The 15,006-nt window shown below is 43.0% G+C and overlaps 1 long non-coding RNA gene across 4 annotated transcripts in view; it reads left to right on the forward strand.

The window, feature by feature from the left end:
* LOC125434795 overlaps positions 1-12,995 on the forward strand; it is an 82,458-nt gene extending 69,463 nt beyond the window's left edge. For 3 of the 4 annotated variants that reach the window (XR_007244826.1, XR_007244827.1, XR_007244825.1), the window contains exons 5-9: positions 4,537-4,797; positions 5,401-5,476; positions 6,904-6,980; positions 9,920-10,002; positions 12,379-12,995. This is a non-coding gene — a long non-coding RNA (uncharacterized LOC125434795). The remainder of the gene's footprint in view (positions 1-4,536; positions 4,798-5,400; positions 5,477-6,903; positions 6,981-9,919; positions 10,003-12,378) is intronic. The other variant, XR_007244828.1, reaches the window with a different exon arrangement.
* The last annotated feature ends 2,011 nt before the right edge of the window (positions 12,996-15,006 follow it).

Here is a 15,006-nt window from a genome sequence, read left to right on the forward strand (position 1 = left end):
GATTGGTAGGTAGGTAGGTAGGTAGGTAGGTAGGTAGGTAGGTAGGTAGGTAGGTAGGTAGGTAGGTAGGTAGGTAGGTTTCTCTTCAGTGCCACGATCACAGTTATAAAGTTTGGCTGAGATGTTAGGTGATTTGCTGATGGATATGCTTTTATTTAGGGAATAGGCTCCACAAAATCTCAAGATATTTTCCAAACCAGAACTGGCAACCCTAGAGGCACACCAGTGGGGCCAGTCCAGGACATGATGATGTATGCAAGGCATACCTGCTACCTCTTCTTATGTGGTTTCTAGAGCCTCAAGTGCCCAGTTGGGTCACTTGTACAACCCAAGTCCACCAGACCTCTTGAATTAAAACCCAGCAAGAATTACATTTTCTATGAGTCCCTCATAGAAAGTTGCAGCCATTCCAGATCGGAGCATTCCAGTTTTCAAAGGACCACAGAGTTCCCATTTTGCTCAAATCTGCGGTGGGGGAAAAAAGGGACCCTGCCTCACCTCGGGGTTTTGGGGTTTTTTTTGCTATTCTGAAATGGCAACATTATTTGTCATGTCAGAGGGGCTTTTTCTAGAAGCATCTAGTGTATATAGAGTCCTTCTGATGGGGCAAAAAATGCCTGCCAGTACCATTTTGGCTCAGGAAAATGATGTAGGCAGTAAGGCAGGAGCACCTTCTCCTCCTTTGCCATGGTTCCAAGTCAACTTGGCCCCCATGGTGCTTTGAAAAGCGTTCCCATCAGGAAATTCTAATCTTCAGTTTGGCAGCAAGTCTCTATGGCACAATAGTCCATTCTGCACTGCACAAAAAAGATATCTGAGGAGCATCTTAAAAAGAGGTGACTGCCTCTTTTCACTTCACACACCCAAAATAAGAAGTCCAGGGGATATCTTTTAAAAAGGTGGCTTCTGTTGTGCTTTCCAGATAGCAAAGGTATCTGAGGAAACAGAGACTGTTTCCTGCCTGACCGTTTCACTCTCTGGTCAGTTTCACCCTCCGTGGTCCTAATGCTTTTCAGCAGGAGTCCTCAGAACAGCGGATTCTCTTATGCGTTCCATGTATCTTTGAAGATAGCTCCTTGAAAATAAAAAAATAGGAAAACTATACATTGTCAGAACTGGCAGAACCAGCTGAGTACAACTACTGGTATGTACTTTTCAGGCTGAAAAGGTGGCCAACATCAGAGCCTGCAGAGCAAACATCCTGGGACAACCTTCAGCAAATGGAGGCAGGGAGAATTCCTTCACCAGCACACAAAATGCCGGGCGTAAGTGGAGGGTAAAATTGACGAGAGAGTAAAATAGTCAGGAAGGAAAAATAAGACATCTCCTGAGCTCTGCATTCTACACAGGCAGGGGACATCTTGCAGGTGCCTTAAGGAAAAAAGGTGCACTTTAAAGGGTTTTCCAAAAAAGATGTCTTGAGCTGAATTAAGGTGTCCTGAGGATATCTTGGGAAGAAAGCTGTGCGGATTGCCTTCCCATTACACCTTTTTTAGCATCCTCAGGATGTCTTATTTAGGTTGTGCGGAAGGGACCAATGTCTAGTTTGGCTGATGCTGTCACATTTCACTGGAATATTATGGGAACTAAAAATGGTTGTTGTCACAAAGTTTCTTTCCTGACAGTTGTTCCCTCTGTAACGCGTGGTGCATTTACATGATTCACTTTGGGGGGAATAGTTCAAAACAAAGCATTGTTGACATAAGCTCCATTTATTTTATGTATTCCTATATGGCAGGGAGTTGGATTTGATGGCCCTTCTGGTGTCTTCCAACTCTATGATTCTATTTATGCAATAATTTAATAAATTCAGCTCAAGATTTCTGCAGGTGATTATTTTTCACTTTTCCTATCCCCCTTTGTGAAGGAAGTATTTTTTTCTCATCATTACAGTTGAACTGCCTAAAACTATCCTAGATTCCTTTTTCTGAAGTCAAATAATTAGTAGAGCACAAAAACATGCACGCACGCACACACACACAAGTGTTGCTTTGATGCCAGAGAGTGGCGTTCATTCCCCCTGATAGTTCACCGATATGAAACCAAGGTGATTCTTATAGCACTGTTAGCAACATTTTACTATTCATTTAAGGAAACAAAAACACATTAATTAAGAGAGGCTCTTTGGGAGCAAAGCAGTGCCTTTGTTCACCTCATCAGATTACGTTCAGCATGCGAGCACCACCTTTGAAGATGAAAGAGGCCTTTTAATGAGACCCAATGTACAAGTTTTGAGAACACCTCATTATTTTTAAAGGGTGATGAGCAAAATGAAAACATGTTTCTCTTTAAAATTCTGCTCAGCTATTTTGGAGAGAAATACCCTCCCCCCCAAAATAAAACCTACAGAATTTGAAAGATCAGAGGGCTAACATTGTTCATTTTGCATCTCTGATAACATTTGTCCATATTCATGTTCATTTCCATTGCATAAACCAAACCAAGAAGTGTCTGCTTAAGGGAAAACCCTTGTGACTATGATATTTTGCAGGTTTTGCCTGAGGGCACTTAGGAAAAAAAGGGTAGGCAGCAAAAAGCCTAGGGATATGCACTCCACTCGAGAAAGACAGTAGGCCTTTCTCCATGATTTACCGTTTACTGGAAACACAGTTGCCACTGGTTGGTGAAATGCCTGGGGATTCAGAGGTAGTACCAGGGAAGGGTGGATTTGGGGAGAGGAAACTCAGCTGGGATGTGGTGCTATATTTATTTTTTTATTTATTTACTAAATTTATAGGCCGCCTCATCCCCGAAGGGCTCGATATAGTGTCTACCCTCCAAATTTCCCTTTTCTCCAGAGGAATATCTGTGTCATCTGGAGATCAATTATGATTCGAAGAGAACCAAGACCATACATAGAAGCTGCCAACTCTATGTGCTGAAGAGAAAATAGGATTTCATCTTCTAGCCCCACCCCCTGCCTACATATGTTTAACCTAAAGTCAGCATAGATCATATGCATACATTTATATGCACATAGGCTGAGTCCCTGCAATCAGTCCTAATCCATTAGCTGTAGACCTAATGTTTGGCTTCCAGTAGACTGAACATGTTCATGTGAACCATCCTGCTCCCCATTCCTGTACACAAAAGCATCGTGGTGAAGAAGTTCAGAGCAGTGGACTCTCATCTGGAGAACTGGGTTTATTTCCCCACTCCTACATGCCTGATGGGTGACCTTGGGCTATTCACAGTTGTCTCAAAACTTTCTCAATCCTACCTATGTCACAAGGTGTCTCTTGAGGGGAGAAGAAGAAAAGACGTTTGTAAGCCATTTTGAGACTCCTTACAATTGAGAAAAGCAGAGAAAATCCAAACTCTTCCTATCACAAGTTACGCTGAATGTCTGTATAATCTGCGGACATTAATTTTCTGTAAAAGAGCCCAAGCAGGTCTAGAGATAACGGCATGAACAAACAACTGGCTAGCAAAAAATGGTGGAAGGCAAGATGATTTAGTTTTTGAACAAGGCAGTTCTGTAGATAGGACAGGTGAAGAATATGAATAGGAAATACTCCCATGTTTTAATAAAAGTATAGATAACAGATAACATCAAAAAGGTATAATGGACACCTAACTTGATATGTTCTGATAGGCTGTAATGCATGGATCTTTCTGGAGTTGACTGATGCTTATCTCTCATATAGATATTCTATATTTAGGCAATAAGGCTAGATTCAGACATAATACAAAACCATCATTTATTTTAACTATGGTTAGTTGGTGAAACTGGGATTTGGCTTAGAGGGGATGGCTCAGAGCCTTATCAAATACTGATTTCTTTTCTAGCCATGATAGCAGCCGTTAACAAGACAGAATTAAAGCCACATTTTTGCATCACATGATACCATAATTAAGACTGATTGGTTAGCAAACCAACTTCAAGCCATGGTTTCAGATCCCAGTTTGACAAATGCTATCTAATCATTGTTCCTGGAGAGAATCACATTTGGACAAATACACTAAACATAATCATGATTTTGCATTATGTCTAAATAGAGCATATATCTAGAGTCTGTAATCTCCCATCTGATAAAGATAATGGTCCTAAAATAAGTGACCTCATTATTCCACAAACTGCAGTGCTTCTAGAACCATGTCAACATACAAGGCACGTTACCAGGGCACAAAAACAATCTCTGGGTACTTTTGTTACTTAGATGATTAAAAGATGGGAAATCGTAAGGAGGTACACAGCCTCCTCTCTATACTTAAGCAAAATCATCATTTTGGTTTAATAGGAGTTCTGCCTGAGTGAAGTTTGAAAGGTCATACTCCAAGGTACAATGTGAACAAATGAAAATCGAATGTGTTAGCAGTTAGCCGTGGAACAGTGAAATGGAAAACAGCCTACTCTCTATATTTTTCTGATTACTCCCTATAGTAGAAACCTCATAAAACTTTGGGGATGGAAACATATTACAGAATTATAGATTTCATTAAAAGTTTGGAAGTGCTATACTCCTTCCCCTTTCCCCAAAATTGATATATACATCCACATTTCCATATGTAACAATTTTTTTCTTGACTATTCAGCATTGCAGTGTGATTGCCATGGCCCGCCTTCCTTGAATAAAACTTCAGATCCAGGACAACTTTTCACTAACATCTTGTCTACATAGGCTGGAGTCTATGCAATAATGATTACAAAGAGCTGGAGGCAGTCTGAAAGAGGCATTGCTGCTCATGATGCATACAATCATTACTCAGGCGTCTGTGGAAAACAAGTTTCGCAAGTTTTTAGAAGGTTTCAGAATTCTATTTGACCAGAGGAAACAGTAGAACAAAAGAGACAAGGTGTGTTGTGAGGTTATGATGCTTCTGTAATGCCATGTTCAACTCTCTTTTAAAATTATTGTCTGTCTCCAGACACCAACGCACAATCAGTAGCTTGCCTTTAGCCGCAAGTCTGCAGAAACCTGCACAAAATAGGAAGCAGTTGGTAAAAAGTAGGTCAACCACAGTGTGGCCTGCAGTGACTGCAACTGGGATCAGAACAACTGAGGAAAGTGCTACCTTCTGTGGGCCAAATCCTGCAGGCTTAACTTCACATAAAGGTGGTCACTCACATGCCACCTTTGGGTACAACTCCTGGGTGAATGGCCTTAGCTGACTGTGATTTCAAGACTGTGAAATAAACCTTTTAATTTGGGTGAGAAACATTATATAGAAACTAAATTGTTACTATAAGTTTTACATAAGGGTGACCTTGGTTGTCCTTCAAAGACTTTTCAGAGAACATAACAGTATACAACCCCACTGAGATTGGGAGAGGTTATATCTCCTGTCCCCTGATGATGGGCTATTGGCACAGAGTATATACATGCATAGGCTGTTTGGACATATTTCACCTGCATATTTCACATGATCTTTTCCTCCACATTTGTTCTTTCATGGTAGCACTTAATGGAGGAATCGCTGAGCTTTGTACAGCTGATATAAAAGCAGAAGGTGAACTCCATAGCCAAGGACATAGGTAAGGGAGGTTTCCCAGGTTCAACCCCCCATTACATGTCCAAGCTCCGCTCCCCCCCCCCCCATTTGTGTTTTTTTGTAATTTTTCAGTTTTTGGCTTGGGATCTAATAAAAGATGTGGGCTACACCTTTGAGGGTCCATAACTTTGGACCCCCAAACCAAACTTCACCAAACCTGGGTGGTATCACCAGGAGAGTCTCCTAAAGATACCCTGAAATTTTGGTGCTGCTAGCTTAACAACTGCACCCCTGATAGCAGGCACCCCCCCCCCAAAATTTCCCCAGTTTCTCCTTTTAAATCCCCCCCCCCGTTGGCATGGATTTAAGGGAGAATCTGAGGTCCCCAGTTTAAACATTGAAAGTGGTGCTGTTTCAAGATGGGGGAGAATCCATCCCAAAATAGCATCACTTTCAATGTTGTTTTAACTGGGGACCCCAGATTGAACCTTTAAGGTGGATTTAAAAGGAGAATCTGGGCTCCCTAGTTTAAACACCATTGAAAGTGATGCTGTTTGGGGGTGGATTCCAGCATCACAGTGGCCACCCAAAGGGGGTGGTGGTGCAAAACTCAGATTTTGCACCAGGTTCCATTTTCCCTAACTATGCCTCTGCCTGGAGGGGAGGGCAGAAGAAACTGAAGGCTGGGAGCCCAGCCAGTGAGGGGGGGACAGGGGAGTTTGCTGTCCCCAGCCTTGAAGAGCTGCTTTTATAAGGACTGAGGCCAGGGACAGGGCTTGGGGAGGTGTGGCCACACCCCCAGGGGTGGGGGTTGGCCCCGCCTCCTGAACCCACCCCATAAAAAATGTATACATACGTCACTGTCCATAGCCATCTTGAGAACAAGAGAACTATACGGCCTGGACAAAGGGATGGATCCAGTGAAAATTATTAATGATGGTAACAAGGGGCAAATTTTGCTGATTCCAACCTTCCACAGAAGACTTCAGACTCAATCTGAAGCCTGAACTTGTTTCAGGGGAGGGTCCCTTGTGACTCAGGAACAGGATTTCAGGGGGCATTTGGGTCTGCAGGAGGAGGTGTGAAAGTTCCACTCTGCTGATAGAAATCCCTTCTGTCAGTGGAGACTTTGCATATAATTTAACCTAAAACAAACTTTCAACAGCAGCAGAGACTTGTTAGAAAATTTAGGACAGAGGTCCGATACCCAATCTCAAATTAATGCTGCCTATTATAATATTTCATATTGTACAAAGGAGTAGTATGTTTAGAATGATGGACAATGATCCAGGAGACCCAGGTTCACATTCTCTGCCGCCATCAAGCATATTGGGTGACCTTGGTTCAGACACTGTGGCTATAATCCTGTGAATGCTATCCTTTGAACGAGCTCCATTGATTAAAATGGAATTTACTTTGAAATGGAACTTTTTAGAGTTATGTCCTCTTTCTCTGTCTGATTTACCCCAGGTGGTTTTTGTGAGACTGAGATGAAGGAGTGGGAGAAAGACATGTACCTCCAAAGCCATGGCTCTGCTGTTTCTAAGGTACTGTATGAAACTAATACTTGAATTTGTGACTTGCTCAGATGTTCCCTAGATGGGAAGAGAACTACAAGACTAGCTGTCAAATAAGAACTGACTGAAAGGCAGTTACAGTGTTGCAGACATATTTCCTTCAAGAATAGGGAGCAGAGCTTAGAATGTTTAAATTCTCTATCCAGAGAACACTGCTGAGATCAGACCAGTCTTGTTTAGACAGTATTGCAGAGAAAAGAAAGCAGGGCTGGATGGGCAGAGCTGAAATGATAATGAAGTGAGATGGGTGGTGATGTGGACATGTCTGTTCAAAACTAAACGGGAATGAATAATTGAATCAACTGGCTGGCATCAACTGGCTGATGTATGTCTTCTGGGCTATGTGGCCACTGGTCTGGTAGTTTTTGCTCCTGATGTTTTGCCTGCATCTATGGCTTTTTCTGCACAGAACATTTAACATATTGTGCAAACATTTTAAAAACCTTTTTGGATTTTTTTTTGTCTGCATAGTGTGGAAAATTAAAGGGTTTCAGACAGAAACAGTTATTTCCTTTTTAAAAAGATGCCATCATATCTTTGAACCTACAGAGACTCAAAATCTGTGCAGTCTTGCCGATTCTTATATCATGTCTACATAGCTTTGAAGACACCTCACACAAAAATTTTTAAAACCAAATGACACATTCACATAATCAGCAGGCAATACTGAGTTTATTAGTGCACAGCCATGATGGAAATGGTGGGCAGCCATGATGCTAGATGAGAAAACATTTGTAGAACACTTCAGCAAATGGTGGACAGCAGGGAGAATCCTGACGTGGTAGAAAATGGTGGGCGGCAGAGAAACAAAAGTGATAGCTTCAGAATCAGGTAGGAGAAATAAAATGTTTCCTGATCTCTGAACAGCAAGCAGTAAATGTTTTTAAAATATTTCAGGATTAAAGGTTGCTAGTGAAGCTGTCCTGGGGCGGGGCAACCTCCTCCCCAGACCTGCCCGCTAGGCGGCCCGGCAGCCCAGCAGCCTCGGCCAGGCACGGACCCCTCCCAGCCACCGGCCTCAACGGCAACGACGCAGCTGGGACCCGGCTGTCCGACGAAGACACGGCCTGGGAGTAGGCTAGCGATGATGCTGGGAGGGCTGGGAGACTTGGCCAAGCCGCCTGGGGTCCTAGCTGGCAAGGATGTGGTGAGGGAAGAGACAGCTGAGGACCTGGAGGCTCGCCCGAGCCAATTGCTGTGGCAGGAGGATGAGGTGGGCCCAGACAGGGGGAAAAGAGGCTTTGGCCTTGGCAGGGGGCGGGGTCCGGCTCTGCCAGCTAGGCAGGCAAGGCGACAGCGGGAAGAGCGTTCTCAAAGGGTCTGGGAGGCAGTCAACCCCGACCTCCTGCCATGCGAGGCTATCTATTAGACTCAGGAAAGCTGTGTCTACAAAGGTTGTCACAATTAGTCCACTCCCTGGAGAACGGGAGTGAGGACAGGGGTTCCAACGCCTGGGGAAGGGAAGGCAGGTTGGCACCAGGTTCCTCGCTAGGGACCCTGCAGGGGGAACGGGACAGAAGTGTTTCTGAATAAAGACATTTTAGACTAAATAAAACGTTTTCAAAACGTGTTGGTGAAAAAGTTGTGCAGAACCCCTCCCCAAAATGCTTCTATTTCTGTCCTCAAAACGTTTTATTTGTAATGTGCAGAAATGGCCATTGGTTGGCATCTTCAGAGGAACGTCATGCGATATGCCTATGAAGATGCCAGCCACAGATGTATGTAAAACATCAGGGGCAAAAACTACCAGACCAATGGCCTGGAAACCCATAACAGTCAGTAAACAGGAATGTTGTCGCGTGTTAAAGACAAGCAATCTTTTACTCTAACAGAGCTGTTGTGGATCTGCATCTGACCAAGTGGTCTCTAGTTCACAAAAGGTTATTATTACAACAACAACAAACTTGTTCCAGTGGTGGTGAACCTTTGGCACTCCAGATGTTATGGACTACAATTCCCATCAGCCCATACAATTGGCCATGCTGGCAGGGGCTAATGGGAATTGTAGTCCATAACATCTGGAGTGCTAAAGGTTCGCCACCACGGTAGGCCTTAAATATGCCACAAGGCTCCTATCTATTTTTGTGGAAGGGGACTTAAAGCTACTCTTCAAAAGTTATGTGCCTTCAACCCATTCTTATATCTAAAATAGAAGAACAAGGTTAAAAACAAATGATGGGAATATTGGAAAATCAGGAAAAAAATATGTAATACCTGACAACAAAACAAAAGGGAAAAAACCTGTCTAAAAGTTTTGAAAGTTGGGAAAGCAGCAAGCTACCAGGAAGAAAGAACATAGGAAGACAGGTAAATCGATGTTGTGAAAAGGGCGGGAGAAGAAGGGACAACGGAATAGCAGGAGGGAAGAGGTTATTGAATAGTAAATGGGAGTTAACAGCAGGAGAGGAAAAAGCAGAATAGATGTGGGGGGGATCGAGTCAAAGATCAGCAAATCTTTTCCAGTCTGGAAAAAAAATGGTGCACAATGTTTTAAACAATAACCAGGTCTTTTAAAAAAAAGAGAGAGAGAGAACAATATAAGACTACCACTGATCTGTCCACTTCCCTTTACAATTCCTGGCTACTGCCACAGTGGGAGTTTTAAAAAGGCTCAAGCCAGAATTTAAAGATGTTTTCATTAGTTATGTTTAATAACTGAATGTCTATAATTTCTACTCCAGAAATGAAGCTACCCTAACCCTATGCTGCATTAGATGACTGATTTATCAAGTATGGTCTATTCCAGTGGTGGTGACTGAAATAATTGGCCATGCTGGCAGGGGCTGATGGGAATTGTAGTCCATGAACATCTGGAGTGCCATAGGTTCGCCACCATGGGTACTGGTGGTAGTTCTCCAGCATCTTAATTAGAGGTCTTTCATATCGACTACTGCTATGTTTAACTTCAGCTGCTGGGGATTCATCCTGACACTTTCGGCATACAAAGCAGATGCTCTACTACTGAGCCACAGCCCCACCTCCATCCTCCCAGGTATTCATGCTATTTCCACAAGTTTGTTTGCCAAGATCAATCCCTCTCTGCTTTACTTAAGGGTAATGTTCGCCTCTGTACATGGAGTATATAGCCTCAGTTTTGATGTTTTTCAAAATCTGGTCTTTTTAAAAACATCTTTTACCATATGCAATGGCCAGGAATGACTTCCTCTAAATGTGCCCAGAGCTGTCTGTTCAAAAGGAAATCATTCTGTAGAAAGAAATCAGGGAGAGAAATAGAGAACAGATGAAGAACAAGCACAGTTTGTAACCACACATTGTGATGCTATGGAAAAAAACTCGGGCTCTGCAATAGCTAGTTCACATTCATCTGACCACCCTAGTGGTAGTATCCTTTATGGCTTCTGTCAAACAGTTGCACATGTGCTACTCAATTCCATAAAGAAATGCTGATATGCAGTAAGCATGGAAATACTTTAAAGTAGATGAAATAGGATTGGAAATCCTCTTTGCCAGAAACAAGAATGTGCCAGACTCAAAGGCCTTGTTGACATTAAGCAATATTTTATAATATCCTGTACTATTGATCCCTGTGCTATGCATTAATATGTCTACAGTGGAAGTGTACACTGCAACTTTCCAAATATGAAACGACCACACACATGTTGCCGACACTTATACATGCTGCAAAGCAGCAGAATGTGATGAGCAGAAAAGCAAATCATCAAGAGTGGGGAATGGCTGGCAGCTGTTTTCCCTTACCAATTGAAACTGGAAAGTTAACAAGGAGTAATATATCTCAAGAAAGGAATAGATGCAAAGCATACTTGCAGATGGCTGTTATGCTAAGTCTGTGCCAAACATGCGTTCTCCCATTTTAGTTGTAAGGGGAAACAGTATTTTAATGTTGGGAGTATATAAATTATTCCTAAAACAATTTATAGAAGTCAGTTCAGTGGGTGTAAGGGTGTGGTACCCCAGTCAATAACAAGACTCGAGAATGGCTTCAGGAGCTCTATTAGAACTGTGTCTGACCCCTATGGACAGGCAGCTGAGACTGAAGCCCCAGCTCCCTGGCCCCAGTATAAACCTTACAGTTACAGTCAGTTAACCCCCACCTTTGCATTCCCTCATATCAGCATGAGAAAGGACAGTTGAAGACATTGTTTTGGATGTGGCTTGTTTTGGAAATGGCTTGGCTTCTCCCCTGGAAGGGGCGATTAGGGAGAGTGCGATTAGGGAGAGTCGGTGGACTCCATTCACTACATTACTGCAGTAACAAAAGGCAGGGCCTCTGGCCTTGGGCAATACTAATACGAGTCCAGCTGCAGCCAGACATGCCCGGGCATGTCTTGTGCGTTTTGGCAGGCCCAGAACGGTGGGGCCTGACATTGGCAATATTTCCTGATCAGTCACATGGCTGAACCTAATCCATTGGTGATCACCCAATGAATTTGATGTGAGATGCTATTTAGCCAGTCAGACTTGACCATGTGCAAATGTAGGGGAAGGAAAACAAATCAATTCTGAATGAAGTCAGTGGTTCCTGAACAATTAAACTGGTGGGATTTATTGATTCTATGTCCAATCCAGCCACAAAAACTGAGTATTTTATCTTAACACTTAACACATCTATAGATGTATTAAGATACTTGACTGAACCCTGCAACTTTGGGGTTTGAGGGGCCAATATGGTATATATTTAAAATATTTTATATCATCACTCCAAAATCTAACTTCAGGTGGGTAAAAAAAGTAAAAAAACAATAATTACAATTTCAACAATAAAAATAATTGAAACAGTTGAAACTATTCAACAGCCACAAAATTCTCAGCATGAAAACAAACTCAGAGATAATCAATAAATCAGCTAGCATAAACAATAATAAATAAAATCAATAAGCAAAAAAAATCAGCAGCATAAAATAATTCACTGAGGGCAGCCTGTAACACACCATAGCCAGGTGGTATTGTTTAAGATAGCAAAGTGGATGGAAAACTTTTAAACCGAAAAGCTTGAGCGATAAATGTTTTCATCTGGTGCCTAAAGTAGGTGCCACACAAGCTTCAAGGGGAATGGCAATCCATAGCCAAGCACCACCACTACGAAAATCATGTATCTGATTGCTTTACTTTCATGGGTAAGGGCATAGAGAATATAGGAGGGACATTAGCATGGAGAAGCTGTTTTCAGTGCTGCTGTGTTTTCTTTGTTGTACTTGCTTAGTTCTTTAAAGTTAGATTCTGTGGTGGAAGTCTGTTGTTTGTCTTTCAGAATGCTTAATGTTCAGTGAGAGATTCATGCTGTGTGCTTCAACCCAGAATTTCTGGCAAAAAAGTATATGATGTGACACTTGGATTCACTTGTTATCCAGAGCTATATCGTATCTTGTTGATGCTTTATATTTTGCAGAAACAGCACAAGGAGGAGAGAGAATGGGAATGCAAGACGGTTGTGTAAGACCTGCAGCTGAGCATCTGCTCTACCCCTTTCTTGCAGGGAACCTTTTTTAAAGTCCAGAAGTGTTAACCAAAGGGCAAGAGCAAAAGGCTCCTTGGCTTTTAGCTCTTAACCTGAGGATTTGCCAGCTGGATCCATGGGGAGAGGGAATGTCTCAGGAGATGCACAACTCCACTGCTTGGAGATCTCCTGGAATTACATCTGATCTCCAGATTATAGTGATGTCCTCCCCTGAAGAAAATGGCTGCTTTGGTGGGTGGACAAGAGTGGCAAGCATTAAACCCTGCTGAGGACCCTCCGCTCACTCAGTAATCTTCAGTGATTTCACAACCTGGAATTTGCAATTCTATCTCTGCTTGTTTCTGGAACACTTGTCTAAGTTGATTCAGGGAGTAATCCTAATCCTAAACAGTAATCCCTCCTGGATTAAATGATTGACAAAGGAAACTATTATATAAATAAATTTCAGGACATTCAGCAAAACATTTTGGGATTGATCAGTACCACTTAGCCTTGCTTTCCCCTCACTTATCAAAAGAACAATAAAATACACTAGATTGCCTCTTCAACCTGTTCATTTTCTTGACAGTTTTTGTCCTCCATTTGTCTTTTTTTCCCTCCAGTTTTTATACACTTTTCCCCCTTCCATCCTTACTTTTCTCTTCCTTATTTTCCTTTTGCTTTCTTTTTTTCTATTTCCTTAAAATGGAATTTACAAGGAAACATTACGGAGGAAGGAGGGGCAGCCATGTTTGTTGCAGCAAAAACAGAACAGGTGTCTTGCAGCACCTTAATGACAAATCATCATTCCAACATAATCTTTCACAGACTAGAACCCATTTTATTGGGGACAGTGTTGTGGGTTTCACTAAGCAGGCATTAACATACAAATTATTTTGAAAAGCAGGGTCTGGAGAGGCATTAAGTACTGTAGCAGAGCAAAACTTCATATATAAATATCTGCCTAGTGAGTACCTACAACATTATATCTGATAAAGTGCCTATAGTCTACAAAAGCTAGAGTAAGATGATATTAGTTTTTACAGTTCCATTTGATTCTGTGTAAGTTTATATTGGTTACTGCATACTTACCGTATGTACCTTCATAATACAAATTTGTGGCAGAATATAAATAATAATTTTCAAAATGAAAGTTCTTAAAGCCAGTTTGACAGAAACACAGACCTCTAGACTTATCTGTGTTAATTACTAAAATAGTAGCACAAGGAAAAATTTCTCTTGTCACATCTGTCTTGATGAAAAGTGGATCTACACCTGTGATGGCAAACCTATGGCATGGGTGCCCAAGGCGGCACTCAGAGCCTTCTGTCGGCACTCATGCCATTGTCTCCCCCACCCCCTTCCCCCCTCGCCCAGCGCTGGCCGTGCTTCCCCCCTCGAGTCACACTGCACATGCTGTCCGTGCACAAGGCACTCTGCTGGCTGGGGCTGAGCTTCAGGGAGGTCCTCTTGAGCAGTAGCGTAATGCCCATTGGGCAAGGTGGGCAGCTGCCCAGGGCATCAACTTGTGGAGAGCACCAAAAATGCAGGGTTTGTTTTTGGATATTTTTAGTGGTTTTCCGTTATTGGCCTGCAGGGGGCGCAGTTTTTAGGCTAGTGGCACCAAAATTTCGGCGCATCATCAACAGATTGTCCTTATGCTACCCCCCACATTTAGTGCAGTTTGGTTCAGGGAGTCCAAAGTTATGGACTCCCAAAGGGGGTGCCCCTATCCCCCATTGTTTACAATGGGAGCTAATAGGAGATGAGGGCTACACCTTTGAGTGTCCCTAACTTTGGCCTCCCTGAACCAAACTGCACCAAACCTGGGGAGTATCATTAGGGCAGACTCCTGATGAGACCCTGAAAGTTTTGAGACTGTGCCTTCAGAAATGTGCCCCCCCCCCCCCCCCGCAACCTGCAACCCCCATTGACAACAATGCAGAAAACTCAATGCAGAACAAAAATTCTTGGGCAAATTTCTGGGATGTTCCTGCAGGGGGCGCATTTTTGGACATATCGGCACCAAAATTTCAGGGTATCATCTGAAGACTGTTCTGACAGTACCCCCCAGTTTGGTGCAGTTTGGTTCAGGGGGGCCAAAGTTATGGACACTCAAAGGGGTGCTCCATCCCCCATTCTTTCCAATGGGAGCTAAGGAGATGGGGGCTACCCTTTTGAGGGTCCATAACTTTGTCCCCACTGAACCAAAGTGCACCAAACTTGGGGGTAGCATAAGGACAGTCTCCTGATGATACGCTGAAGTTTTGGTGGCGATATGTCTAAACATGCACCCCCTGCAGGCACCAATGACCTGGTGCAAAAAAATTTTTTGGTCGTGGTGGGGTGGCCGCCCATGGGGGGGGGCATCCAACTCAGGTTTTGCCCAGGGCTCCAGTTTGCCTCGTTACACCCCTGCTCTTGAGTCAACCTGATTTGCTTTAAGTACCATCTACCGCCCCACAAGTACCCCCACAAAGCTTGGGAGACTGGAGGCTGGCACGCTTTTCTTGCTGTGTAACTTTTGGGACCAAACTAAAACTTTGGGGGTAGGATTAAAAAGCAGCAGTCTGGGTAAGG

This window comes from Sphaerodactylus townsendi, linkage group LG06 (genome assembly GCF_021028975.2).
Source record: "Sphaerodactylus townsendi isolate TG3544 linkage group LG06, MPM_Stown_v2.3, whole genome shotgun sequence".
In the NCBI taxonomy this organism is placed as follows: Eukaryota; Metazoa; Chordata; class Lepidosauria; order Squamata; family Sphaerodactylidae; genus Sphaerodactylus; species Sphaerodactylus townsendi.